Source organism: Anolis carolinensis, chromosome 3 (assembly GCF_035594765.1).
Source record: "Anolis carolinensis isolate JA03-04 chromosome 3, rAnoCar3.1.pri, whole genome shotgun sequence".
In the NCBI taxonomy this organism is placed as follows: Eukaryota; Metazoa; Chordata; class Lepidosauria; order Squamata; family Dactyloidae; genus Anolis; species Anolis carolinensis.
The window spans coordinates 200,468,961-200,496,664 of record NC_085843.1 but is presented as its reverse complement, the minus strand read 5'-3'; the positions used below and the strand labels follow the sequence as shown (position 1 = coordinate 200,496,664).

The 27,704-nt window shown below is 40.1% G+C and overlaps 1 protein-coding gene across 2 annotated transcripts in view; it reads right to left on the bottom strand.

Annotated features, from left to right (window-relative positions):
- mgmt (O-6-methylguanine-DNA methyltransferase) overlaps window positions 1–15,996 on the bottom strand; it is a 261,325-nt gene extending 245,329 nt beyond the window's left edge. The window contains exon 1 of one of the 2 annotated variants that reach the window (XM_008106688.3): window positions 15,852–15,996. The gene's annotated coding sequence lies outside the window, so the exon portion shown is untranslated. The remainder of the gene's footprint in view (window positions 1–15,851) is intronic. The other variant, XM_062976078.1, reaches the window with a different exon arrangement.
- Between the last annotated feature and the right edge of the window lie 11,708 nt (window positions 15,997–27,704).

Here is a 27,704-nt window from a genome sequence, read left to right as displayed (position 1 = left end):
GACAAACACGGGGCTCCGAGCTGGCCTCGAACTCATGACCTCTTGGTCAGAGTGATTTGTTGCAGCTGGTTGCCCAACAGCCTGCACCACAGCCCGGCCCAGGCTACAACATGAGGGGTCACAGCATTAGGAAGGTTGAGAACCACTGTACTAGATATAGGAAGGATACACAGATATCAGAAGTGAGGCACAAGTTAGCTTCCAAATCTTGTTGAACAGCAGCTTCTGTCATATCTCACCACTGTCAAAGTTTGCTGGATCTAATGACAGCTGGGGATGAGCAGACCTATAGAAGCATATATGGCTCACCTGTGATGCACATATAACTGCTATCAATTTTAGTTTGTCAAGTGCCTTATGAGATCAAATACCACAACCAACATAGAACAGAGATATATTAATAGATTGGTATGCTCCCAGGTTGACATAAGTACAAAAAAGGTTTGAGATATATATAGATACACATACAGAATATTGGAAGAACATTGGATAGTATGAGAAGACATGACTACTAGTCCTGACATCGGACAATATGACTACCGGTATGTTCTGTTCTATTAAAGAGGACATTTGGTACTTTCAAAACTTTAAATGATGTGTACTGTATAATAGTACTTGAGTTGAATATATAGATGTAATAATTATAACATAAGGTTTCTCTTCTCCCTCAATCCCCTTCCTCTTCCCCAGTGATATAGTAGACATTTATATAGTTCTAATCTACTGATCAGAGCTCAACAACCCTTAACCCCCTGCTGGTTATTACCTAGTTTGGGCCCAGACTATTTGAAAGACCGTATATCTGCATACAAACCAACATGAGCACTGTGGTCGGTTGAGGGGGTCCTCCTCTCAGTCCCATCCCCGCCTCAAGTGCGGCTGGAGGGAACAAGAGAGAGGACCTTCTCCATGACTGCTCCCAACCTCTGGGACTCCCTTCCTAAAGAATTACAAATGGCCCCCTCTCTCCTCTCCTCTCCTCTCCTCTCCTCTCCTCTAAAAAGCTACTAAAGAAACATATATGTAATTTAGCCTACAGAGAGGAGGAGGATTAAATATATCTATATGCACTCTTGCCTTGCTGCTATTATCTGCAGTTTACCATCCTCCACCAACAATTTTAACCTAATTCTAGAAATGTTTTAATGAGATTTTAAGGATTTAATATATTTGTAATTATATGTATTGTGTCATATTTGGTTTACTTGAGTTATTTAGCTATTTATGGAATTGTTTTGTATTTATCTGCATATTATTGTTTGGGATTGACTGTTTGCCACTGTGTATTTGTTGTAAGCCGCCCTGAGTCCCTTCGGGAGATAGGGTGGGCTATAAATCAAGTTTCATTTCATTCATTTTTATTTTCCTTTTTTCTTTGTGATTTTTTTAAATGCATAATAAAAACTTATGGGAGAAAAGTAAAAAAAGATATAGCTACAGATATAGAGCAGCAAGTAGACTATCCTAATGAAATCAAATGGGTTTCATTAAGAACAAAAGACTGATGTGTGGCTATGGAATTGAATGCCATGGGGAGAGTGAATGTACTTTTCTGGAAATAAGGACATATGGAATCCTAAGCATTTTCTTCCAGGTCCCGCTTGCCTCTGCAAATGAATAATTTGCCACAAAGAACTGTATGTATAATGTGTCCAGATATAGGCTTAAAGACATTCTGAAAACAGCAAAAAGGAATCTTGGTTTCAGAAAAATGATAGCATCACTCTGTGAAGAATTGTAATTTCTCCTCGGCCATTTGGTTGGCACGAAATGTCATGGATGCTTTAACAATTCACACAGCCAGACACAGCTCCAAGAGCTGTGCTGTTATTTGGCAAGCCGACTGAGGCCAAGCACATTCTCTACTTGGTAGATCAAGGAATGATGTTGGAATCTGTTCCAAAGCAAGCTACAGCTCTGCTTTCACAGCTGGACATTAGAAGTGCCTTAGCTTGCCACTAAGAGAGATCCCAGCAGGAGAGAAAGAGCAGTAAATATGCCCAAAATCAGATTCCATCTTCATTCCCTAAAAGAAATATTTGAAAGACATTGTTTAAAACTCACATTTAAAATGTTCTGTAGTTTAAAAAGTGTACTTTTATATCTTCCCTGCTCATTACAGATTCCCACAATACAGGTATCTGTAGAGAGTCAGCTTCCAACTTTTGCTTCATACTTTCATCTGATGGCCCACTGTTCAGGACTTCAGATTTCAAAAGACAAGGAGGTACACAGGGATCCCCACCTCCTGCTATGAAAAGGTAAAATAAACATTCAGGCCAAGGCACTCTTTTCCTGAAAGCCGCCAGAAGGAAAGCCTATAGTAGCTCGTTCCACTGCCAAACTATTATTACTTACCTTACAAATATTTATCCTAAATGCTGCTTACCAGTCATTGAACATCAGTGCTTCTAGTACTGTCCTTTCTGGACAAGGTGAGAACTCCTTTCCCTTCCTTGTAAAAGCATTTAAATATTTGAAGACAATTAACATATTTTATTAAAAGGATAGAAGCAGAGAACACATATTTTTACAATTATCAAAACAGATTTTCAAGAAATACTATATTTGGCCAGAATAGAAAGGAAGCGTATCACAATAAAAATGATCCTTATCATAGTTAAAACAGAAATTTAAACATATGTGTACATACTGAAAAACTATCCTCCTGCGTTGAGTAGGAAAGCCCTGATAGAGAATATTTCATGCTATTAGGCTTGAGCTTTCTAATAAAAGCTATTATTACATCAATCCAAACTGTGAATAAAATTCCATATGAAAACATTTAAAGTACATTAGATTTTTGGTCAAGATGAAAAGACTAAAAAACCCAAGCAATCTATTCTAATTGGGTTCCCATGGTAACTGTACAATTGGGTTTTTCAATGTAACATCCCAAAAGCCCAATGCACACTTGTAAAATATACTTCAAACAGCCTGAATTGTTTTTACATTACAGCTCTCCCAAGAAGATCAATTACTATACATCCCCACCCTAACTATTAGTGGCAGGAGATGTTAACACTATTGACCATATTAACATATGTCATGTAAGAACCACCGCATATAGCCAAAATTATTTAAAAACGACGCTGCATACTTTTAGATACCTCAAATATCTCTTTATATAAAAAGCCAACACTGGTTTGTCATGTTTACCAAAGGTGAGAAATCAAACCCAAATGTATGCTGAGCAATTTTGCTTTTTATATTGATTTCAAGGATAAACAGAATCAATCATTAATAATTACATTATAAAATGACCCTCAGGGTTAATCATATTCTTAGAGACTCTCACTATGGAATTATCAACAACCACTAAATGGAGATAACTGAAAAGAATTCAAATCCACATTTTAAATATTAATGGCACAATATAAAATGAAGCATAGCCACTAACAGAAGACTGTTTTATTTGCTATAATTATAGCACCAGTCTTCTTACTCTTAGTATTCAAGAACATTCCTGCCATCTAGCTCTGATTTCAGAGAGCAAAAGCTTAGGCAGCAATTCATAACCCGCACATATTTGCAGTCACTTCATCTATGTATAAACTGTGAAGTGCCTATTTCCACACTTACTTTTTATACTACAACAGCTAAGTACCAGGTAATGCCTGAATATTTCATTTATTTTGCTGCATAAAGGAAAGATGTTCTCCTAACTAGCACTATTAAGAAGGTAAATAAATGGGATTAATCATAAGTACGTTTGCAAAGTAGCGATTTGACAGTGGAACACTTGTCAAGTAGGGTCAGCCTTGGTTTGTATTTGGATAGGAGGAATGGGCAAGTTTTTTAACAAAGACTTTAAAGTCATATGTCAGGAGTGCTTTTACTGCATATTCCTGCATGTCAGGGGGTTGGATTGGATAGGCCTTGTGGACTCTTCCAACTCTGATTACTACCCTGTTTCCCCGAAAATAAGACATCCTCGTAAAATAAGACCTAGTAGAAGTTTTGCTGAATTGCTAAATATAAGGCCTCCCCCGAAAGTAAGACCTAGCAAAGTTTTTGTTTGGAAGCATGCCCAGCGCCTGCCAAACAAAACACCAGAGCTTGCAGGATCAGTAAATGTACATACCAGTTGTACATGGAAATAATGGTAGTAACAAAAAATTCTTAATAGGATTCACAGTTTGTCTGGTTATGCTGGTTTCTGATGACAGCTACTGTACAGTATATAAAAAATGTTCATTTTTTGTTCAACAATAAATGTAAATTATTCATAGAAAAATAAGACATCCCCTGAAAATAAGACCTAGCACATTTTTGGGAGCAAAAATTAATATAAGACACTGTCTTATTTTCGGGGAAACACGGTATATTTTATAGCAGTGATTCTCACCCCGTGGGTCCCCAGCTGTTTTGGCCTTCAACAGCCAAAAATTCTAACAGCTGGTAAACTGGCCGGGAATTTCTGGGAATCGTAGGTCAAAACACCTGGGGACCCATAGGTTGAAAACCACTGTTTTAGAAGAAGGAATTGGCACAGCCACCTCTGTGTATTCCTTCCCCCAAGAAAACCCTGTTAACTTCATGGGGTTGTATTAAGTAGACAGGTAATGTGCAGGCAAATACACAAATATACATAGGTTTATCAAAGCTAGAGGCGTTATTTATTTTAACTTTCAAAGGAAGCATCATTGCACAAGTCAGATACAGCAAATTAATAATGCTATTATCATCACTGATATCTATATGGTAAATAAGCTTTAAACAGAGAATAACCTCCTAATCAACCATATCCTTTCAAGGACTAGGAATGAAAAGTTTTCTTTCATATACATTTTGTTCATGATTTCAAAGTCAAATTCTTGGACATGAACAAATATAACCAACTAAACCTCACAGTCTTGACAGCAGGATTATCATGCTACTTATTTTAATAAACTCTCCATGGGGTAGAATATGAATCTTTTAATAAAATAGATAAATACACAAAATGCTGAGACCAGGCATTTCAGGGCTCAAAAATATGTCATCAGTTAACTAGGCAAACACAATCATCAAAAGCCTGAGATTATATGACACTTCAATATCCAAAATTATGATACGTATTTAGAGGTAAGTATGTTGGCTATGCAGCAAAGTACAACATAATTGACAATACACAATACACTGATACTTTTATTGGACCAACTGACATTTCAAGTTCACCAGCAACAGAAAAGTAACTTCCCTTGAGTGCAAGACTGTTCCTGTCTTACACAAAGCTAACTGGAGGGAACACTGAATATCTCAATGTATGGAAAACCATGATGCCCAATTTATTGGCTGGCAAGATTGTGGTTCAGGGTGAGAGTGCAGAATGGCAGCTATTCCCAGTGCTCGCATGATGTCTTATTCCCAGCCCAGGAAAAATGAAAGAACTGGCAGTTCCCAAGAAACAAACAAGATAGGTTCTGTAAGTTTGTTCTTAAGATAAATGTGTATGTAAGTCAGAACAGGTACATTTTTAACTAACTCCTATAAAATGTATTTTTCTATCTATCTTTGGATATCATGGGGGAACAGTGAACATCCCTATGGGGTTTGCTTTGCTGTCTGTGCTCCCAGGTCAGAAGATTTCATCTCACTTTCTGTCCCTGTGACCATTAGATTTTGAAAAAAAAATGGCTTGTTGTGAAAATGAATTTCCCGTCCTAGGGGTAAATTTCTCTCACTTCCTGATGACGCACCCCCATTCGTAACTATGAATCATTTGTGAGTTGGATTTATTTATTTATTTAATTAATTATCCGTTCTTTTCCCCCAGGGGGACCCAGAGCAGTCTTACACAACGGCAGAATTAGATGCCACATATAATACAAAATGTAGTAAAACCAAACATAAAACACAATTAAAAGCTGGTACCCAAATCAAATTAAAACAATAAAAACCATGTGACCATTACAACAGGGGCAGTTTCAAGCCAAAGTCAGAGCTAATCTGTGTTTGACTTAATATTAATTAAGTCCACAGCCGCAGAGCCACCACCGAAAAAGCCCTGTCTCTTGTCTCCGCCAACCGCACCTGTGACGGCGATGGCTGGGAGCGAGAGCAGAGCCTCACTAGAAGATCTTAATCTGTGGGACGGCCCGTAGGGGGAGATACGTTCTGAGAGGTAAGTTGGACCAGAGCCGTTTAAGGTTTTGTAGGCCAAAGCCAGCACGTTGAATTGTGCCCGGAAGCTAACAGGCAGCCAGTGGAGCTGCTTCAACAGAGGAGTTGTATGCTCCCTGAATGGTGCTCCAGTTAGTAACCTGGCTGCGGAACGTTGGACTAGTTCTAGCTTCCTAACAGTCTTCAAAGGCAACCCCATGTAGAGTGCGTTGCAGTAGTCAAAATAAGATGTAGCAAGAGCGTGGATCACCATGGCCAAGTCAGGCTTCCCAAGTTTGAGTTGTACGAAGGCCCCCCTGGCCACCGCCGAAACCTGGGATTCCAGACTCAGCGATGAGTCCAGGAGGACTCCCATACTGCAAACCTGCACCTTTAGAGGGAGTGCAATCCCATCCAGCACAGGCTGTAACCCTATACCCTGTTTGGCCTTGCGACTGACCAGGAGTCCCTCTGTCTTGTCTGGATTCAACTTTAATTTGTTCTTCCTCATCCAGTCTGACACAGCAGCCAGTTCAGGATTTAGATGGCCTCCTTGGACACTTGAAAAAAGGAGTCATAGAGTTGGATATCATCCACGTACAGACGACACCGAACTCCAAAACTCATGTTCATGTACTTGTGCAAGAGGACAAAGAATCTTTACTCTCCCCTTTCTGACAAATCACATGAAATAATGATGCTGTATTTCTGGGATGGAAAATTTGACAGTATTTGGCAATGATGAAATAATAGGTGGTTAATATATAGAATCTTTAAAAGCCTTTTGCATGTTATTTCAACTACTGAGATGTAATACAGACTCATCTGGTATTGGTGAGGATTCAATGGCTCTGACTCACATACCATTACGATTTAATTACCTAGATTTCACTGGAACATCTAATAAAATCCACAAGGGAAAATGGGGACACTTCTCAAGAAGTTTGAAGATAGTCCTTATTAGTTAAGAAGCAAAATGTATTTCAGTTTCTCATAAATGTGTGACTCTCTGAAATTGGTGGTTATCCCCCATGTGAAACTTGCACTGGGGAAAAACTGAATCTTCTCATGAGTGATCCAGGGATTTACTTTTGTCCAAAAATGACAAAACAAGACTTTGATGTAGGTTTCATACGTGTATGTTCACTAAAATGTTTACCATGAATTTTTGAAATCAGGGCATCTTCTGTAACCCTAGGTTTTTTGACTGCTGCAAACTATCCTTAAGCGTCTAAAGTCTGTCTAATCCTCAGAAGTACTTTCAGCTTTGGAAGATCCTCTTGGAGTCTTTGTGAACTTCCTAGAAAACTTCACTGCAAGCCTGCACCATATTTATTGCAAGTATCTTAAAAGAAATGAAATGTAATTTTGGGCACCATTATCTCCCAAATAATTCTCATTCATGTGGCACCTGAAAACCCATTATAGTTAAAAACTTCTCAACAAATGTAATAACTAAGAAACATTGCTAGTCACTCTGCCAATTTTATAGATTCTACCCTTCAAAAATTAGACCTGTTGTCCTACATTTCTACTATATTCTCTTTGCTAGTCCAGATATCTTAAGAACACTCAGAGAACTAGAAAACTGCACAATTTGTCAATAAAGTAAGCTTATTTTGAACTACTGTCCATATGACTCAATTTGTCAGTAAAAACTGCCACCAGCGCTGTGCTTGCAGAAAAATGTCCATAAATGCATTATTGCGACTGGCAGATCGATGTCTATAATAAAAACAAATAGATTTAACAAGTGCTTGCTTTTACGAGTTGTGCTATTGGTAGAACGTGCATTCACTTTCACCCTTCGACTTCTGGGAATGGGCAATACAGACTGCACTGGATAGTTTGCTGACTACACAAGTGTTACAAACAGGAAATTATTCTAACATAGGAAATCTTTAAAAGTACATGATGCATTCACAAGTATATGGTTTAAAAGGTATAGTGATCACACACCTATGATATTAGGCTTTTTCAGAACATGCAAATTGATTATTGTTAATGGGGAGCAAGTTCTTTCCAGCGAGAAGCAGAAACTCAGTATGAGATAGCTGAATCATGGTCAGAATGGCTCACTACTCTTGTGAATGGTGCAGAAAAGAACTATATTTTGTTCCCACAAGACTATGATTCAACTCTGATCTAATTGAAAGAAACCACCACTGTATAACCTGAATTTTTAACATTCAACATGTGCATTAGGATGTCATCTTTTACATTAGTAGTCTCCTGGGCGATATAAGGAGTAGTTATATATTGTTCTGAGAGAGCAACATTCGTAACTGTACAGTAACATACATAGGAATGTTAATAAGAACTATTTCCCCAGAACGGTTGAATTCATCGACTTGAAGGTAAATTTCACTGAACCAAATAGCATTTAATCCCATGTAAGAAGTGGCAGGATAGTTCCCTTAGGACAAAAACATGTATTATATAAGTTGAGTAGTCCTTATTTGAATTCCAAAATCCAAAATTGTCAACACTGATGGATGTGCTAGGGACACCTTTGCTTTCTGATAATTCAATATACTTGAATGTCATTTAATGCACAAAATTAATTTAAAATATTGGGTATAAAACTACCTTTAGGCTATATGTATAAAGTGTACAAATTAATTATCTCCAAAATATCTCATTAAGTATATCCAAGTGAAATCTGAGGATCCAAAATACGGAACATTTCTGCTCCCAAGCATTGTAGACGAGGTGTAGTCAAGCTGTATTTCTGTACTTTGCAGCTTGAGTTTACCGTGATCTCAAAGTTTGTGTTTTCAGTTGAATACCAGACATGTCTGTCTCAGTAGCATTTTTAAACGTTCTCTCAAAAGCTTCCTAATGAACAAGCTTCCTAATGCCTTTCCAGGTCAGGCCCGGGTGTTTTGTGTTTAAGCAATCCCTGATAGCCTTCCCAGTGGGCATGAGCTGCTCCTTCAGGCTACTATCGCTTTAGTGATGCCATTAACTGATTCTCTACATACGTTAAGCATTAAACAGTGGTGACAAGTTAATTACGGAGTTATCAGGAGATAAAGTAGCCACAGAAACATAAGTTACAGTACAACTACTATTGCTTCCTATAGAGCATCGGTGCAGTTGCTGCATAAGTGGTGTAATTAAGTTGTCATGGATCATTCAGGCTGCAGATAAAAAGTTGCTGATGCTGGCTTCTAAGTACACCTATTTGAAATTGTAAGCTATACCAAAATACATCTATTCTGAAAGATGGCATCTGTGAAAAGGTTGTCTTTTAATAGACCCTTCAAAGCTTTTGGCTACTACATAAAGGCAATGAATAATCATAGGATATTGCTCTGGAAAATCCAAAGGAGAATCTTTGGCTTTGGTACTTTACCAGGAACAGTGTGGGGGGGATCAATATTAGTAAAACAGAGAAAATTAAATACAGTAGAGTCTCCCTTATCCAATCTTCACTTATCCAATGTTCTGTATGATCCAACGCAGTCTGCCTCCCGCCCAGTTCCACAGCTGTTTCTCTAGGCAGCAATACGCAACGGGCCAACAAGCCCAACAACAACCCAAGTGCAGCCACACTCCGAAACAAGTGGCAGACTTGTAAAACATGATATTTGGGTGCTTGATTTGTAAAATCATAACGTAATTTGACGTTTAATAGGCTTTTCCTCAATCCCTCCTTATTATCCAACATTTTTGCTTAACCAACATTCTGCCGGCCCATTTATGTTGGATAAGTGAGACTGTACTCTATTCTCCTCTATTATTTCATAACATCAGGAAATGGACTGAGAAACGGGTGTCAAGACCAAGAACTGTAATGATCAAATATGGTACATCTTACATAAAAGTCTTACTGCTATATAGATTTTAGGAGTCAAAGCAGTCCCCAAGTTACAAACAAGATAGGTTCTGTAGGTTTGTTCTTAAGCTGAATTTATATGTAACTCAGAACAGGTACATTTTAGGAGTTTGACTCCAGCCAAATATAGATTTATATTAGTTTTGGATAGCATAGGGAAGGATTAACACCCCTGTGATGTTTGTTTTGCTATCTTTGCCTATGTTCAGAAGATTTCACCCCACTTTCTGTCTCTGTGAGAATTGGATTTTGAAACATGTGGCTTGTTGTGGAAATCAAGGTGATCGAGCTTCAGCTGAGACACCTTTTCCCCATGCTAACTCTTTCAGGAGTGAATTTCCCTTCTTAGGGGTAGATTTCTCTCACTCCCAGTTGTCTCACTCCCGTTCTTAACAATGAGTCATTTGTAAATTGGATGTTTGTAACTCTGGGACTGCCTGTAATTTGCGAGAGTAGGAGGAACACTGTTAGAAACATTGTATGATCATTATTTTAAATGAGAACATTCAAAAAATCAAAATTCTCAGCTTTTTTCCAATTTTACTTTTTTTACAGCTTTGGAAAACAATTTGGAAAAAAAGTGGCTTTCTTTCACATTCTTCCTGCTTTCTTCCTCAGGCCTTCTTCTTCACCACCTAATTTGTGATGAGTTATTATTCCTAGTTGTAACCCTATAAATTCTAGAGGGAATAAAAGTCAAAACACTTTGGAGCATCTTGACAGAACTACTTACTCAAAGAGCAAATAGAGGGATCAGATCTACCTCAGATCATAATTTTTATGATTATATAGGCTGAGTGGGACAGGATGCCTTCAAGTAGGATTCCTTTTCTCTCACAAAAGCAATGGGAGCAACATAGCTGTAGTGCTGCCAGGGCTGAACTAATCTATAGCGAACTGCAACCATCTCTGCATTCTAGTTAAACATGTTAGTTTATTTAATCGTCACTTTCATACATGTACAGATATGCACAATATAATACTCCTCAACACTGCAAGAGGTCCTCAGCTCACATCAAGTATTAGCAAGATCAAAAACCATGTATGATTCTCGGCTGCTTTGTATCCCTATCTTGTACTTCATCTTTGATGGGGGGAAAGCATGATGGCAGTGGTAGGCAAAAGATGGTGGAAGGGTTTGATTCCTTCACCTGCACAAATGTCTGATCTGGAAAACCAAACAGTTGTGTGTGAACAGGGCACAGATGCAGCAAAAATGTGCAACCACAGCTGTCCTCTCCATCAAATCTGAATTCTTTTATTTACTCAACTTGCTTAGCTATTGCAGAAAACACATTCTGTTACAAATTCATATTAATATTGGTAATCATGCTAGTTAGCAGTATTTACTTTTCTATTCTAAAGGGGCTAGATAAATAACTATGCAGGGGATGGAAGACAACTGATCACTAATATACCAAATAATTGTGATTAATTTAAACAACATGCATCACCACTATTACTAAACAATTATGAACAAATGTCACAAAAACCATGTGTTTCAGGGGCAACCAGTCTATGTGAAAAAGACCCAATTCTGGAAAAGTGGAACAAATTGCAAAATATTTAGGAGGATAAGGCCAAGGCTCCGCAAGATTTACTAGACTAATGGGGAATGGAGATAATCTTAGATATATAAAAAGTTGTTTGATTTCTAAGCTACCCTGCTGAGGCCTTTTATTAAGAAGTCAACTTTCAGAGACACTCTTGAAATACGGCTCTCCTTTTGAGAGCTCACTCATCTCAATGCCCCAGCCTGACACTGCCTTCGTCCGCCAGAGTAATGCACAGCATGTTACAAAATCACCAACTCCAGCCTAGCTAAGAAGATAAAACAAACAAGCCGAAAACCAACAGGAAGCATGCCTGGGAAAGGAGAGGGGGGTAGGACTGAAGCGATGCCAAACACTTTTTAAGGACAAAGTCCATCCAAAGAGGAAATGTGGAAAGCTGAGCAAAAAGGCTAGCCTTGACATGTCACACATTTGGAAAAAAACTATGTTTTTATTTTGAAAGCAAAGTGGTTGATTAGGTAAGAAGAGGCAATCAAACAGCAAAAAACAAAAACCCAAAGCAAACAAATCCTCATTGTTTTCCTCCCTATAACACAGAATGAAAAGAGAGGGACATCTCAGGCTTGTTCTACATTGCCATATAAATGATAATCTGGATTATATGGCAGCAAGCCTTCTGAAACTTCTATTCTTGAGTTTTAAAGGATGTAGAAAGTATAGTATGCCCCTCTCAGATTCAATATCAGTTTCACTTAGCTATGCTCCAAAAAAATTCCCTCCCACAGGAAATATTTGTCGGCCTAGGGGTTCTTCCACACAGCCCTATATCCCAGAATATCAAGGCAAAAAATCCCACGTTGTCACATAGCTTTTCTTTTCTCAAAAGGGCAGTGGCTACTCTCAGTAAATGTTCATTGGTTTATTTGCTTGGGAATGGTCTACTAGTTCTTGGGAAGAATTGTGTTTAGCACAGCTCTATCATGCCTAGGCCCAGGAGTAGATGGAAGGTCCTCCATCCCAACTGCCACTGGCCAAAGAGGGAGAAGAGACAGCTACAGCTTCATCAAATCTAGGCCCAGAAGCAGATGAAAGGCACCCCCTTCATCCCATCGGTTACTGCCTTGGCCTCATAAAATGGGCAGAAGCAGGCACAGCTATGTCACGCCCAGCCAAGAACCAAAGAAAAGTCTCCTCCTACCATTGCCCTGTCTGAGGATGGAGAGAAGAAAAGGCAAGTGCAAGTGCAGAGCAAATGAAAGGTCCCTCTTCCATCTCAACTTGCCTGCTGAGGGAGAAAGGAAGAGGTAGGTTCACCGCTATCATGGCTGGGCCCAGAAGCAGAGGTAACTGCTCCTGGACTTAGAATAACAGAGTTGGGAGAGACCACATGGGCCACTTAGTCCAACCCCCTGCCATTCAGGAAAAGCACAATCAAATACTTCTGACAGATGGCCATCCAGCCTCTGTTTAAAAGCTTCCAAGGAAGGAGCTTCCACCACACTCTGAGGCAGAGAGTTCCACTGCTCAACAGCTCTTACAGTTTGGAAGTTCTTCTTAATGTTCAGGTAGAAGCTCCTTTCCTGTAGTTTGGACCCATTTCCAAACCCCTTTCCATGCTGTTGTTCACTTTTCATTCAGTGCCACATGGAGGGCAAGGGAGCGTTTTGTTGTTCTTTTACTTTCCATGTGCAACAATGGTGCTATATACATAAACAAAGTAATAAACCAAAAGGAGAAAACGAACAACAGGCCTGCCTTGTTTGTTGTCTTGCTTATCCTTGCCTCTATGCTGCTCTGAAGAGCAAAAGTAATGTCCATCTTGCATTGCTGTTCTGTCCTGATGGAAAAGGCAGGAAAAAAGTGGCCTATCCTTGGGAGACTTCACTCTGTTTCCATTGAGGAAAGTGATTAGCATCCATCCTAATTTTTTAAACTGATGTTTTACATCCTGAATTAGACAAGCTGCCTGGACTCCAATGCAAAGCCTTTTTCATCCTCATTTCTGGACACCAGAGGCAAAGCTTGAGAGGCAATACACTTAATACAACACACACGGACGGAACCCTGGACTATGGATGTATGAGGTTAAAAACTGAATCAGAAAAGGTAGAACTGCTGCTGCACTTATGTGGGTTTTAAATTAGACCTTAACATTTTAATACAGGCATTCCCCAAGTTACAAACACCCGACTTGCAAACAACTCCAAGTTAAGAACAAAGGTGAGACAACGGGAAGTGAGAGAAATCCACATCTAGAAAAGGAAATTCACTCCTAGCAGAGTTACCATGGGGAAAAGGTGTCTCCACTGAAACTGTCTCATCAATCCTTGTTTCCACAACAAGCTACATTTTTCAAAATCATTATCACAGGGATAGAAAGTGTGGTGTAATCTTCTGAACAGATAGAAAATTTACAGGGCTCTTAACACTTCCCTATGCCAGCCAAGGCTAATATATACATATACATACATACACAAGGCTGGAGTTACAATTAAAAATGTACCCATTCTGACTTACATACAAATTCAACTTAAGAACAAACCTACAGAACCTATCTTGTTCGTAACTTGGAGACTGCCTATTCATATATCTATTTTAAGCTTGTTCTATTCAACAACAAATTGGTAAGACATGTGGTCCCACATATTGTTCTATTAAACAACAAATTCCCTAAGACAAGTGGTCCCACATATTGGCTATGTGTGAGCTTTCTAAGGGCCCTTCCACACAGCCATATAACCCAGAATATCAAGGCAGAAAATCCTACAATATCTGCTTTGAACTGGGTTATCCGAGTCCACACTGCTCTATATCCCAGTTCAAAGCAGATGTGAGATTTTATTCAGCTGTGTGGAAGAGGCCTAAGGACCCTTCCACACAGCCATATAACCCAGAATATCAAGGCAGAAAATCCCACAATATCTGCTCTGAACTGGAATACATAGCAGTGTGGATTCACAATTGTTGTTTATTCATTCATTCGCTTCCGACTCTTCGAGACTTCATGGACCAGCCCATGCCAGAGCTCCCTATCGGCCGTGACCACCCGCAGCTCCTTCAAGGTCAAGCCAGTCCCTTCAAGGATGCCATCCATCCATCTTGCCCTTGGTTGGCCTCTCTTCCCTTTTCCTTCCATTTTCCCCAGCCTCAGTATCTTCTCCAGGCTTTTCTGTCTTCTCATTATGTGGCCATGGAGCCTCCGATGGCGTAGTGGATTAAAGCCTTGTGACTTGAAGGTTGGGTTGCTGATCTGAATCCCACCCAGTGAGAGCGTGGATGAGCTCCCTCTATCAGCTCCAGATCCATGCGGGGACATGAGAGAAGCCTCCCACAAGAATAATAAAAACATCAAAACATCTGGGAGTCCCCTGGGCAACGTCCTTGCAGACGGCCAATTCTCTCACACCAGAAGTGACTTGCAGTTTCTCAAGTCGCTCCTGACACACACAAAAAATTATGTGGCCAAAGTACTTCATCTTTGCCTCTAATATCCCTTCCTCAAGTGAGTAGCCAGGAATAACTCAGTTCAAAGGAGATATTGTGGGATTTTCTGCCTTGATATTCTGGGTTATATGGCTGTGTGGAAGGGCCCTCAGAGTGCATCTACACTGTAGAATGTAGTTTGACTCCAATTTAACTGCCCAGGCTCAAGGTTTTGGAATCCGAGGATTTGTAGTTTGGTGAGGTACCAACACTCTTTGGCAGAGAAGGCTAAAGACCTTGCAAAGCTACAACTCCCAGGATCCCATAGCCTTGAACCATGGCAAGTCAAGCAGTATCAAACTGCATTAATTCTACAGTGCAGATGCTCCCTAAATGGCCCAACCCACCAACTTCGCTTTCTATGGCCCCTTCTACACTGCCATAGAAAATCCAGATTATCTGCTTTGAACTGGATTATCTGGCTATGTAGACTCATATAACCCAGTTTAAAGCAGATCACGTGAATAACCTGCCTGATAATCTGGATTATATAGCAGTGTTGAAGGGGCCTAAGGGTGCACCTGTTGAATTAAAGCAGTTTAGCACCACTTTTAACTGCCATGGATCAATGCCATGGGATCTTGGGAGTTGTATACAGCCATATAGCCCAGAATAGCCATATAGCCCAGAATATCACCCACAATATCTGCTTTGAACTGGGTTATTTGAGTCCACACTGCCATATATCTCAGTTCAAAGCTGAAAATGTGGGATTTTATTCAGCTGTGTGGAAGGGGCCATAGGGTGCTAGTGCCTCACTCAACTACAAATCCCTGGGTTACATGGAATTAAGTCATGGCAGCTAAAGAGGTACTACACTACATTAATTCTACAATGTAGATGAGCTCCAAACACGCATTCGCTCCAAACTGCTTCCTTCCGCTTTCTTGCTAGCAATGGTTGTTTTGAAAAATATGCTTTATACTCACACTTTCCAAAGGACGATGATACACTGACTTCCCCAAAGCTCAAAGAAACGGGGGAGAGAAACAGCAGGGCAAAGTGGCGTTTGCCTTGTGGGGCTTGTAGTTCACGCGTTCATAGCTGAGCGTCACGGTTCCTGGTATGGAAGACTACGATTCCCAGCATGCTCCGCGCGCCAGTCATTTCCCCTGGCACTTTCGTTTCTCCTTCAGTACTATGGAAGCTATGGATTTGTAGTTTGGTGAGGCGCAGCCGAGAAGGCTAAAGACCTGGTGTAACTACAGTTCTCATTATTCCAGAACATTGAGCCATGGCTATTAAAGTAGTGTCAAATTGGATTAATTCCACTGTGTAGATGCATCCTATGATTATCTGCTATCACAACCAGACACAGTGAAGACATCTGCCCATGTGCTTTGCTACTCTGCGGATGAATATGCATGCCCAGTGTGGAATACATCTCACCACGTTAAACAGTGGATGTGACTCTTAATGAGATATCATCATCATCACAGGACGTCTACGCCCCACACCACTGGAAAAATAAACTGTTTAGCCGGCATTGCACCACCTGACATCCACCGGGAAGTAGCAGCCAGCAATGAAAGGACCAAGGCATTGACATCTCCAGCCAATCCCCTGTTCCGGTATCAGCCAACACGCCAACGCCTTATATCAAGTAATAGTTTTCTAAGATCTACAGAGATACTTGCAGGAACACCTCAGCAAGCAAGAGTCCAAAAGTGGCAGGCTAAAACCCAGAAACTTAATCAGTGGCTGACGCCGGATGAGAAACTCCCTTCTGGGCACACAGAAGGCACCAAACAGACTGTGCTCTGGCACTGTGAGATGCAGAGCCAACCTTAAGAAATGAGGCCACAAAGTGGAGTCCACACATGTGGGTGTGGAGAAGAGCAAACCATAGACCACTTACTACAATGCAGTCTGAGCCCTGCCACATGCACAATGGAGGACCTACTTACGGCAACACCAGAGGCACTCCAAGTGGCCAGCTACTGGGCAAAAGACATTTAGTATAATGCCAAGTTGTTGTTTTTCTTTTTAAAAAAGTTTTGTTTTTAAATCCATTACAACTTGCACCCTTGGTTCGCTTCTAACATGATAAGTAAATACCACAAAGACATTCCCTCCAGATAGTGGAGGACTATCTATATTTCAGTCTGGTGTTGAATTCACTCAGTTCAGGAGATTTAATTTTTGCTACAATTGAAAACCATGACAAGCGTAATTTTTTTTTTGTTGAAGGTAAAAAAGGCATGTTAATCTCGGCTTCATTAAAAAACACTGAGTGGGTAAATCAATGTTTCCAATCAATAATCTGAAGGTTTTGAATCAATAATTAAAACTCCTAACGGTTTGTACCAATTGGTTTTGAAATTTAGCAAATAATTTGAATCGCTGAACAGTAAAGAGCCCTGTTCGTTAAGAGTAAATATGTAAAACATGGTGCTTTTCAAGGGAATAGCGAAGGACTACTTTGTATAAAGATTGGCCTTACAATATAATAAGCCTGAAAATATTTAGGAACACTTCTTTCGCAACTCAGAATACAATCCATCATTTGCATCTTATTTTTAGAAACCTGTGCAGATTTGATCCTCATGGTGGCTACTCAGAAGAAACCTCCATAAATTAACAATCTGACCAATGCATGTAGACATTTCAACAGAAAGGAGGAAACCATGAAAATGAACTAAACCTGGCTACCAGTATTTTAAAAACTCTAAAATCAGAACAGTAAATAAAGAACAGCACATGAATCAATCTGGGCCAACTAACACCTCCCAACAAAGGATTCCCCCAGGCAGAAAGAAGCCAGACTTTGAAGTCGCAAGGCCATTCAATGCTAATCAAACTGGCCAGTTTGCACCATCCACACTTACTTCAAGCAGACGAGTTCTTTCTCCCACTCTGGACCTTCTACGTATATATAAACCCCATTTACATAATTTTCCAATAATTTTTCCACAATCTCTGGGGATGCCTGCCATAGATGTGGGTGAAACATCAGGAGAGAATGCTTCTGGAACATGGCCATGCAACCTGGAAAACTTATAGCAACCCAGTGATTCTGGCCATGAAAACCTTCGACAACACACAGTACAATATCTGCTTTTCTCTCCACAAATAATGTCTGCTTCTATGGCCTCCTCCACACAGCACTATAAAATCCACATTGAACTGGGTTATATGGCAGTGTGGACTCAGTTAACCCAGTTCAATGCAGATATTGTGGATTATCTGCCTTGATATTCTGGGTTATATGGCTGTGTGGAATACTTAACTGCAGGGAGGCCCAGGGTGCTTCTACACTGTAATATTAATGCAGTTTGATGCCATTTTAATGGTCATGGCTCAATGCTATGGGTTTGTATAGAATCATAGAATCATAGAATAGTAGAGTTGGAAGAGACCACATGGGCCATCCAGTCCAACCCCCTGCTAAGAAGCAGGAAATCGCATTCAAAGCACCCCCGACAGATGGCCATCCAGCCTCTGCTTAAAAGCCTCCAAAGAAGGAGCCTCCACCACGGCCCCGGGGAGAGAGTTCCACTGTCGAACAGCTCTCACAGTGAGGAAGTTCTTCCTGATGTTCAGGTGGAATCTCCTTTCCTGTAGTTTGAAGCCATTGTTCCGTGTCCTAGTCTGCAGGGCAGGAGAAAACAAGCTTGCTCCCTCCTCCCTATGACTTCCCTTCACGTATTTGTACATGGCTATCATGTCTCCTCTCAGCCTTCTCTTCTGCAGGCTAAACATGCCCAGCTCTTTAAGACGCTCCTCATAGGGCTTGTTCTCCAGACCCTTAATCATTTTAGTCGCCCTGTAGTTTAATAAAGCACCAGCACTATTTGGCAGAGAGGCTAGAGACCTTGGAACACATACTTAAGCGATCCCTCGTCTCAGTATGATGGCCTTCCAAGTGTAGTGTCTTGGAGGTGGGTACGTAGGTATCTGTAGAGCCTATTCTTGACCCGCATGTTCTTCCACAGTGAGGACATCGGTTTCTAGGTGTAAGGCGGTCCCGGTCAAGGTTGGCTTGATGCGTCTTCCTCTTGGCATGTTTCTCCCTTTCACCCTCCATTTGTGCCTCTTCGAATTCCACAGCACTGCTAGTCATAGCTGACCTCCAGTTGGAGCTCTCCAGGGCCAGGGTTTCCCAGTTCTCAGTGTCTATGCCACAGTTTGAAGGTTAGCTTTCAGCCCATTTTTAAATCTCTTTTCCTGTCCACCAACATTCTGTTTGCCATTTTTGAGTTGGGAGTATAGTAACTGCTTTGGGAAACAGTGACCAGGCATTCGGGCAACATGGCCAGTCCAGCAGAGTTGATGGCATAGGAATATCGCTTCGGTGCTGGTGGTCTTTGCTTCTTCCAGCATGCTGTCATTTGTCCCGCCTGTCTTCCCAAGAGATTTGCTGGAGTTTTCGGAGGCAATGCTGGTGAAATCGTTACAGGAGTTGAGTGTGGCATCTGCTCACAATCCACATTTTGCAGGCATATAACAGGGTTGTGAAGTCGAGCACACAAGCCCCCACACTCACATTACTTTGACACACAGCTGATATCTTCCAGGAGTTCCACAGGCTCATATGAACCCTGATTTTCCCTTTCCAAATAGACTTCAGCCACACATTGTATCCTTCCTTACAGTAGCTAAAAACCTCAGGCAGTCTCTCCTCATTGAGGCTCCATTGACCTTTCTTACATTACTCAGAGTAATAAATTGAGTAATAAATTGTATCCAATGCTGCTTTCACTTCTCTGCTTGCAAAAGGAGCTCTTTTGCAGGCTGCCTTCCATGACCAAAAAGCTCACAATAAACTCCTTCCCGAGCCGCGGATTTCAGTTGGCTTGGCCGAGGAGGTCCAGAACCACCTCGGGATCAAGGAAATGTAGTCCTTTCAACTGCGGATACGGAAACCCATTGGGCCCCCGTATCCACGACTTAACGGATTGACTCCGGACGAATTTCATTCTACTCCGAAGCACTTTCTAAACTAAACTGCTATCTCGCTTTTCACCACTGTGGCCCCGATTCGCTTCCCCACATATGAATTAGTTCCTTTGCATGAATGAATTTGTCTTTTTATGAATGGGCACAGGCAATGTGATCTGAAATGTTTTTTCTATGTCTTTTTATGAACTTTTAAGTATCAAGGACCCCTTTTCCCTTTCCCTGCATGAACCCCATGTATCCCTTGCACCGTCCCCCAGTTCCAGGGGAACCCAAGCAAGCCTTTTTGCCTGCCTGGGCTGATGGAGAACCTCTGGGATAACCTCTTTTCTCCCCTAGAGAAACACAAAGGAGATCGGAGCCCTTTGAAAGACTCATGGGACTGACTGTGTCTGTCTCCCAACACATGAGGATGCTGTATCTCGTGTTTCTCCCCTATAGTGGATCCCACATGTGTCTCCTATCAAATTATTATTATTATTATTTCTTATGATATCTTACCCCTTATAAAAGAGGCATTGTGACCCTCATGTGAACTTTTGACCAGCACACCACCCTGACCTGGGCACCATCAGGATGCCTTAGGCTATGCATTACTAATGTGGATTGCCATGATCACCCTCTGGAAAATAAAGAAAATGGACTTCCTTCTCAGACCTCGGAGGGCAAGGCCAGACCATCTGGGAAGGAGGAAACCTTTGGACATTTTAATCATTTAACAAAAAGGGCTTATTCCCTCTGCGAGGAGATAAGAATAAGCCACAGTCGACCAGACAAAGCCATATCTTCCTTGGACCCTGAATCATTCATAATCCCATCAATATTTCCACTGCTTCTGCTCTTTTCATAATGGGCTGACATGTATGTGTCAGATTCTCATTCAAGAGACTTGTTGTTTCAAACAATGAATCAATAGCCAGGTCTGGCTTGAGAGCCCGAAGGGTTTTTGCCAAGACCGCATGACAAAGGACACAACATAGGGTCATTCATAATCTTTTCATCAACATATGTTTGCCTTTGTTTTTCCTGTTGCTGCGCCTCCATCTTCCCCATTGGCTGGCGAGGGAGAGACATCACAGGCGGGGCTCGTACTCCCATTGGACGAGGCTCACGAGCCCCCAGACCGCTCCTCCTGCCTCCTGACGTCAGGGACTTCCCTGACCAATCAGCAAGGAGCTGGCCAGCTGGGCAGGGGCGGGAAATTCAACATTGTAAAGTATAAAAAGTTTATTTTCCTATGTAATGGTATGCCAGTTCTTCTTGCAACCTATTGCTGCCATCATCCTGATTCAGCTGGACCAGAATAAACCTCGGTGACCTCTGCTTCAAACTTGGTGAGCCTTTTATTGGGAATAGGGAAATCTTCATTTTGCTTCTCGCAAACTCGCCAGGTACCGCAGAACCCTCTCTTTGGGCCTGGCACGGGTCTCCTCTGCCAGGAAGACCCCCAAATCTTTGATATTCTCTGTCAGTTGGGAGGACAATAGCTTTATAAACAAGCACCTTGGTATCCCTATGGATGTCCCGTTCCTGAAACACTCTCTGCTTCATTCAGAAGAAAGCTGCACTCGCATAGCTCAGGCAGTGTTGTATTTATACATTCCGTTATTCCATAGCATTGAGTCATGGCAGCTACAGTGGTTTCAAACTGCATTAATTCTACAGTGTCAATACAATTTTAGTCTGCTCAGGGCCCTTCCAGACAGGCCCTTTATCCCAGGATCCGATCCCAGGTTTCCTGTTTTAAACTGGATTATATGAGTCCACACAGACAATCTGGGATAAACAGAAAACCTGGGATTAGATCCTGGGATAAAGGGCCTGTCTGGAAGCCCCTTCTATACTGCTATCTAATCCAGTTCAAAGCAGATAATCTTGATTTTATATCGCAGTGTAGAAAGGGCCTGAATGAATTTTTCTAGGCTTTTTCCAGATTTAATGTATATGTTGTATGCTCTTCCCATTTTAAATTTCTTATTGATTAAATGAGTGTCTTTACACCGAATGGAAGACTATATAGATCATTTTAATTTCCTTTTGAGAATTTTCAATAATAGAAAACAAAGAGGCAACATAAATAAATATCAATACCAATACTACCAATCCTGCAACTAATATCTTTGTTCATTTCACTCGGATAATGGAAGTTGTGGAAAGCTGATGCTGAAGCCTTTGCTCTGTTCTTGGCAGGCAGAGGGGGAAATGCTCTGTGAAATTGACTTGTTCTTGCTGATTTTTTATTTATTTTGGGGACAGGATTTATCAGCAATTCCATCAGAAAACCATGGATACACAGCATAGTTTTCTTCACTCTGGGCAGGAAAAGCTCACTTTATTGAGTCCTGCAAGTTTTGCTATCAATATTCCTCTTCCAGACCTATCTTTCACACTGAGAGCCATTTCTCAGTTTATGATTATGTGCAGACTTCAACCCAAAAGGAATGATGACACTGGCCCTGGTCCAGCTTTAGGCTGCAGTCCTAAACACATTTACTTGGGAGACTTTCTGTTGAATTTAGGGGAACTTACCTCTAAGTACATAAGGCTGTCAGCTGGCACTGATATGTGTGACTAGTGAGTCCAGATACATTTCTGGGTTATCATCATCATAATCTGTTAGCTCAAATATGTGTGACTAGTGAATCCAGATACATGTCTACTGCATTATATTTATTATTTTGTTATTATTATTATTATTATCATCATCATCTGTTAGTTCAAATGGAGGTTAAATGTGCTTTACAGCAGAGCTTCACAAACTGTGTGTTGCAACACATTAGTGCAGAGCTTTCCAAACATTAACAAGTTGATAACATGCTTTTTAGAAATGCATCATTTTGTGACACAGTAATTCAGTTTAAAGCAACCCCTTATAAGAGGTACAAACTCATACTTAAATTGTGATGACAAAGTGGATGGAGACACAATGTGCCTCATGATAACCTTGCATTTATATTTTTAAAATATATGATTCATAAAATAATAATATACATCTTCAAGATTTTTTCATTTCTTGTTACATTTGTACAACATACCGTGTTCCCCCGAAAATAAGACAGTGTCTTATATTAATATTTGCTCCCAAAGATGTGCTAAGTCTTATTTTCAGAGGATGTCTTATTTTTTCACAATTCCTTTCTTGTACTCGACAGCTCCCTTCTTCTCCTTCATGCTGCACACGCCTTCCTCGGTGGAGGACAAGGGTGCTCCTGCTGCCAAGGAAGGTGTGTGTGGCATGAAGGATAAGTAGGGAAAGGCACACACCTATCCCTCCTTCCCTTTCATGCCATATGCACCTTCCTCCGCAGCAGCAGCTCCCTTCTCCTAGGTCTTACTTTCAGGGGATGTCTTATATTTGGCAATACAGCAAAACCTCCACTAGGTCTTATTTTCAAGGGAAGTCTTATTTTCAGAGAAATACAGTACCTGCACACTACAGCTGACACACAAACATGTTGCACTACAGAGTTTGGAAAGCTCTACATTAGTGTGTGGGCTGCAGTGTGTAGGTGTGCCACACAAACATAATGAGAAACCTCTGAGGGCCCTTCCACACAGCCATATAGCCCAGAATATCACCTACAATATCTGCTTTGAACTGGATTATCTGAGTCCACACTGCCATATAATTCAGTTCAATGTGGATTTTATACAGCTCTGTGGAAGGGGCCCGAGTCTATCTGAAATAAGCAATAATATTTAAAATATATAAATGAAAGATTTTCATAAGATGTCTTGTGACCCCATACATTGCTCACTATGTATTTTATGAATGTTGTTTTACTGTTATTGTTTTAATTATATATGTTGTTGTACTCTTTTATCTGTTGATTGGGCTTGGTCCCCATGGGCTCGGGCTTTGGCGCAGACTGGAGAGCAGCTGCAATGAATCACTGCAATGAATCACTCTGACCAGGAGGTCATGAGTTCGAGGCCCGCTCGGAGCCTATGTTTGTCTTGTCTTTGTTCTATGTTAAAAGGCATTGAATGTTTGCCTATATGTGTAATGTGATCCGCCCTGAGTCCCCTTCGGGGTGAGAAGGGCGAATATAAATGCTGTAAATAAATAAATAAATAAATAAATAAATAAATAAATAAATAAATGTGAGCCACTCCAAGTCCCCTTGGGGAGATGGAAGCGGGTTATAAATAAATTATTATTATTATTATTATTATTATTATTATTACATTTCATTATTGCAATTCGTATATGTCTCTTTATTTCTTATAAGGAATTGGGTTAACCTCCAGTTTGCTACTAAAACTGAATTACTGTGTCACAAAATGATGCATGTCTAACAAGTTTGTCACCAACATGAAATATGGCAGGGGTTTGGACTGGATGGCCCACGTGGTCTCTTCCAACTCTGTGATTCTAAGAGTCTATGAAATGTTTGGAAAGCTCTGCTTTACAGTGTATAGTCCTATCTAAGGCCGAATTTACACTGACCAATTGGATAATTCCAGCATGCGATCAATGTATAACCTACGAATATGTTAACATTGCAAAGTTATAGTAGTTTGATATCATGTTACCTGTCAGGGATCCATCTTATGACAGTCATATTGTAGTTCAGTTGGATACTACAGCTTTTAGCAGAGAAATCTGAATAGTTTGCCAAACTGAAAATCTTATTCTATCATAAGCTGATAGGACAGCATTGAACTGGTATAGCTTAATGATGTATATACCATCCAAATATGTAACACTATCAACAGTACATGTAGCAATTTGTAGTAACTGTATTGGCGAGTCTTCCAGTGCAGCAATACTAAAAGGATCAATTTGCCAAAACACTCTTCTCATCTTGCAATGATGCCAGGTAGCTCTTTCTTTTATACATCTCAGGGAAAAAATGGCATAAAACATGATGCATCAGCTAAGCTGATAAGATAGCTGAAAAACGACTCTTTGCTCGTTTAAAGAGAAGCCATTCAACTGTGTAATTTTAAGAAATTACAAAAATATATTTAAATTTCAGAGTGAAAGTGAGAGAGAAGGTTTCTATTGTTTTTTGGGAGGGGGGTGTAAGAACCATACGGTATGGTTGGTAGGAAAATAAGTAAAATTGTTATTATCTTAGGATCTGCATTGAGCCTTTATATCAGGATTAATTTCTTTTCACACTTCTGTATTTTAAATACCAACTGCCACTGGTTATTTATTATTAACACCGGAATTTAAAATTCACTTAGCATAAGAGAGCTCAAAATACAAAACAGTCATTTCCCCCAAGTTCAGGAGCACATTTGGCATAATATTCCCCACAGCACTAAGCTTACTTCCTTATGAGAACAAAGACTGGGATTGATGCCAGCAGATTCCAGGTCGGTATTAAATAGAAACTCTTAACAAAGAGATGATATTAAAGGAGGTTGATTTTAGATTATTATATTTTCGTAAAAAAAGAAAAAAGAAAGAAATCCTTGCTGAAGTTAATTCCAAAGACTAAGCTGAGCACTCTTACTATTTCCTGTTCCTGAAAACATTGCCTCTGTGACACGATCTTGCATTTATCATAGTTGCATGCCACAGTTTATAGAATAGTTGAGGCAAGCAGAGAACCAGAGAGGAAGAAATTTAGAATGATTTATTTAAAACTGTATCAATCACTTCATCATCAAGAGGTTTAAGATTTCGAATAGAGATGGGGTATGTGTGACTCACAATATGACGTTGGGTAGAGGTCTCAGCAGACCAAGCCAGCATAGATAATGGTGATACTAAAATCATCTCTCCATAAGTCTGAGTTTAGGCATGTAGGAATTGTGTCAAAGTGTTGTGTGTGTGTGTGGGGGGGGGGAGTGAATGAAGAAATGCTGAGGGGAGAGTTAACCTGAGAGAACACCTCAGTGTGACTGTATAGTCAACTTTTGCCAGAAATTGACTAAAGAATCACCCTGGAGGACGTGCTGATGCTTATAAAATGTTCCTCCTAGGAATTTTTGGATCTCTAGTGAAACTTTGTGGTCCGCAAATAATCACATTGGCAAAAGTTAAACCCACAAATGTAGAGGGATAATTGTAGATGGAAGCTCTGATACAAAACCATCTGAAGGACTACACATTCCCCATTCCCATGTTAGACCTACAAAAATGTTGTCCAGATGAACCACATCCTTATTTTTTTTTTACTGTGAACCTATGACATGATATGATTTTGATAAAGAAAATGTTTACATTGTTCAGCACAGACAACAGAATAACTATAAAAGATTAGTTAGTAATTTCTAATTGAAATAATCTTAGTATCATCACAATAAGATTATTGGATTAGTATCCTTACTAAATTTTAATAATAGTTCAGTCATGCTTCGTTACAAGTTCAGTACAAGTTCCAAGGACTTAGGTAGTTGGCCTGTGTGATCAATGAAAAAAAAAGTTTCAATACTCATTACTAAATTTGGGGGGGGGGGCATTTCTAGAGTGTTTCTAAAATATTGTAAGGGGTCCGTATAGTAACTATAATAATTTTTGTTACTTTTTGTTACTTTACTGGCCTGACATACTCTCACCTGGTCCAAACTACACATTAAGTTTAATGTTTTGTTTGGCTTTTATGGGGGATTTTTTTCTCTCCTCTTTTCCATAATAGTACTGTGTTCAGGAGGGCAAAGGGTTTTTCTTTCATCCCATATTGCTGATCTCAGCAAAATCTACACCCTGCCCCTGACACTACTATTTCTGTAAAGTGTTGAGCTGCCATAGGTGCCAAACCAAAGTTAGTTTGGCCTTCCATTTGTCTCTGTAATTACCAAAGTAGTTTGAAAAATATAATTTGAGATGCAGTCCACAGAATAATAATTTCAGACTTGCACTTTAAATGTATAAATCCCATTGGCCTCTCGTAAATATGTATGCATGTCTAAGAGAGGAGGCATCTTGGGAGAAATGGGTGTCTGAAAATTCTATATGTGGTAATTGTAATAGTTTAAAAGTTATTCTGGAAGAGTCTCCATCTCACAAATCAAGCATATACTGTAGTCTCAGGAACAAAACTACTTGAAGTGGGCACTAACTTTTGTCTTGCATCAGTGGAAATGGATAATGCAATTGCTGTTTTGAAACATGTGCTCAAATGCATTGGGAGTTTCATACTATTTTTCAAACTGCCAAGTAGATAATGTCAAGAACATTTCTGAGATGGGATACTAACATCAAGATATACTGCCCAAATCAGCAAATATCAGGCAAAGTAGAGTATAAAACTGTGGATATAGGAAACTACTGGCAAATTTCCATTTCCATTTCCTTTGTCAACAGCTTTCCAACTGCCTAGTAGATTGTTTTATGTTTTCCAGGCAAATTCTCTGTAGACTACAAGCTCTACGTTCAACTCTGCATTCAAAACTCAAAAGAATTAGATATGCTGCAGTTTATGAAATGGATGTTTATGAAAGTATCTTTTGTCTGAATGGCTTCAAAACCTGACAGGAATTCCAACTTTGACAGCATAATGAGAAAATAAGACGGTCATAGCGATGTCCCAAATGTAGCCTTAACTATTGAGGTTCTCATCTTGGAAATGCAATTTTCTGTCTAGATGTGTATGAATGTCTTCAATGTCTCGTCTTTTGATACTAGCTCCATTTTGGCAGGTCTTTTACCATTCTGAAATGTGAAAAGAAAAAGCTACTGCAGACTACAGGATATTAATACTGTGGGAGTTACATGGTATCTCAGAAATAATGTGGCCCACCAAAACTTACAGTTGCATTGTGGAAGTATAAAATGTTCATTCTCTAACCGATGAAGCTAACTGCTTTTGAATAAATGCAACATATTATTTTTCAAGTAATAATTAAAACACATAAAATCATCCAGATGTTTTCTGTTTTGTTTTTAGAAAAAAGCTTGCATTGAATTGTTTCCAGGATATTTC